We start from the raw sequence: 3,438 nt of genomic DNA on the forward strand, positions 1-3,438 counted from the left end.
ATGATGGTAGGTACTTTTTCCTGAATCTATCTTCAAATAACTCCCAGGTAACTGTGTCTACAATGAGGTGTATTTGACATTCTAATTTACCCCACCAATTCATAGCAGTGTCTCTGAGTTGGAATATTGTTATTTTAGCTTTTGAATTGGAAGCATAATCTTTGAGTGTGAAACACCTTCTCATTCCTTCTAACTAGGCTGCTGTTCATTCACTAGCATGACCTCTAGCAAACTCTAGGAGCTTAATTTTTTGGATCTCCCTAGTAATGTACTTGATTGGAGATCCTCTATCAGAGTCTCTTAATCCATTGATGTTTCCCTACCCTGATGGAGGGTGATCCACTTCCACCTCAATTGTTTGTCGCCCTCGTAAAGTCTCATTAATTACTTCTAGGGAATGCAAGATGAGAGCCAGCTTTGGCGATGGCAGTGGTTTATTTGTAGGAGGTCCTTGTGATGATCCTCTGCCACCTCGATTTCCCCGCACCTTCACCATTTTGAACTGTATCAATTATTCATTCCATACGAGATTTATTAATGTAATTTAGGACTTCTCCTCTCTTAGTCGACTAACACACATATATAAATTGATAGATATAAATATTTCTTTTACTATCTGTGTAAATGAGCATTACTAATGTTGGGTGTGGAGCCTGATTGTCTTCTTTATTTATAGGTATTACTGCATTGGACCCCGTGGAAGATGTAAAATTTCCTTGATATTGTAATTTCGTAGTCAATGTGAGTCATTCATTAGGTTATGTTTAATTTATGGTTTTTTTCCCCTAGAAGGCAACTCGTCCCTATATATGAGGGAATTGTATAGTGGTTATGTATATGTGTATTCTAGGCGAGAAAGAGAGAGGAGATTGTGTTAGAGCGAATAGGAAATTATAATAGATTTGTTGCAGGCTGTATCTCTTCATTTTGCTGGATAATATAATGGAAGTACTAGTTGTTTCTCCATTGATGTAGCCCAAATTGGGTGAACCACGTATATCTGTGTCTCTCTTATTTTATGCGTTTTTTGTGTGTATGTTTCTGCAATATTTTATGTGTTCTATTTCTCTGTAATATATAATTTTTTAACAACTGATATCAGAGTCGAAGGTCTACTCGGCTGATAAACTTGCAGGAAAGAAGGGTTCTTGGTTCGAGTGGGAGAAATGGCAGAAGATGGTAGGTGTAGGGTCGAAAAATTTAACAGCAAAAAATACCAGTTGTGGAAGATGCAGATGGAAGATTATCTGTATCAGAAAAATCTGTACCTACCATTGAGCAAAAAGACAAAGGAATCGGTGAGTATGACTGACACATAATGGGATATTCTCAATAGAAAGGCACTTGGGACAATACTGTTGTTCCTAGCAGTGTCGGTAGCCTTTAATATTTCAAAGGAAATGAAAACAAAGGGTTTAATGTCAACATTGGCCAAACTATATGAAAATCCATTGGCCTCAAATAAGGTATTTCTTATTAAGTGTTTATTTAATACAGTTACTCGTCAGTTATGTTCTATGGGGGTAAATTTTGATGATGAACTAAGGGCTTTGTTATTTTTCTGCTAATTTCCAGAAAGTTAGAATGGTTTAGTTATGGTCATTAGTAACTCTAAATCTAGATATAGTACTTTAAAGTTTGATGATGTTGTTGGTGCAATTCTTAGTGAGGAAATGCGATGAAAAACAGTGAGACATAAAGTAATGCTTTGGCTGTAGATTCTAGGGGAAGAAAAATGGAAAAAGGAAAGATCCCAGGATATCACACTAATTCAAGGAAAGGAAGAGCTAAGTCCAGATCAGGGATAATGTGCTAGAAATGTGGGAAGAAAGTACACCTAAAGAAAGATTGTAAGTGATGGGTCCAACCCACCTTGACACACCACACACGGTATTTAACGCGTGAATAAAGAGAAATTAATGATGATCAGCAGATTAGGTGTAAGGTGGATTCACTGGTGGTTGATTGTAATGATGTGGATTTGGTCCTTGGAACCCGCACTTGTGATTGGTACTTTTTGCTTCAGTTGTTGGACAAGTGTCCTCACTTGGAATTCTTGAGGCCGCCTTGGTATGGGTGATCAAACCCTAGCATGAATCATTTGCGTACACATTCATTCAGTTTGTAAGCTCTGCGTTCTTGGTAGGCTGTGGCAGTTTCTGTGCGAGGTTCTGCTATTATGTTCTCTGGTTCAGGTTTTTTACCTAAAAGTTCCCTTCCTCCATCTAGTATGAACGTTGTTATCACTGTAATTTCGATCTCTGCTTTATCTGCACTTGTTCTGGTATTTTACTATGTGTTTGTGGCTCGCTAGTTAACATCTCTATGCCTTCTTAGTACATGGTGTCAATGTTGGTGGTTCTTATGGTCATTGAGATTTTCTTCTGGCTGGAACTTTTCCAGGCAACAAACATCTCGTTCCTAGTCATCTTTCCTTGGGTTCGAACAAAATGTGGTTGCAGTTCTCTTCGGCTCCTTCAATGTTGCAAGGGTAAGTTTATTGGTTTCATGCTATCACCAGTTACCTTTTTTCCCTCAGTCGACTAATGTCTTTGCTCCTTCGTGAGCAGGGTGACTTTATTGAGCTACCAAGACCGCAGCTCGCCTCCGTCAGGTAAATTCTAGAACTGGTTCTTATTGTTCTATGTACTCTCGCCTTATTTCACTGTTTAGTCCTCACAAAACTTGATGTATGGTTGTTGTTGCAGGTATGATGACCTAGAGGGTTTCAGAACCTGGCTGTTCGAAACTCCGGCTAGACCCGAGTAGTGTCGTTCTTTGTTCCTCTTGTTGTTTACATTCAACGCCTTAAGTTTGGGGTCACTGTAATCTCTGTTTCAGAATTTTGTTGAGCCATCGACTATATGAAGTCTCGGTTGTAGGCTTGCATAACTGTTTTTGCTATTTGTTAGTTGTAGGGTTTCTAAGCCCGCACCGTATATTGTCCCGAATTTGTAATAAATTTTTGGCACCAAGTGTATAATTGTTTGAACAGGGTTTTGGAACAATGTATGACTGAACAAAGGTTTCTCCCGTACTTATTTTATAAATGAAAATTATGAATTTTACTCTTCAGGCATACCTGGGTACTCTACTTGGTTTCTTGTTTGTCAATGCTTGCACCTTGTTTGCAGATTTCTTGCTCGAGGTTCGGCATTCATATTTTTGTTGATTCGGGTCCGTGGGTCTTGTCTCTGTAACACGTTTGGGAATTGTTTTTGCAACTATCTAGTTTTGTATGCTTGTCTAGACCAACATAACTCAAAATACATGCATGTAAATATACCTGTAGGATAGAATAAAGACAGACCTGTATTGTGAATGGAAATCAATGTAATGTAATATAAATAATTTAAACAGCTATAGGACACTAGAGAGGAATGTCTATGTGCACATAAAATATATTTCTTTTTTCACTTCTCAAAAAGTCAAACCCCC

This window comes from Pinus tabuliformis, chromosome 2_2 (genome assembly GCF_031772625.1).
Source record: "Pinus tabuliformis cultivar Carrire ecotype Pingquan chromosome 2_2, CPIR1, whole genome shotgun sequence".
Classification (NCBI taxonomy): Eukaryota; Viridiplantae; Streptophyta; class Pinopsida; order Pinales; family Pinaceae; genus Pinus; species Pinus tabuliformis.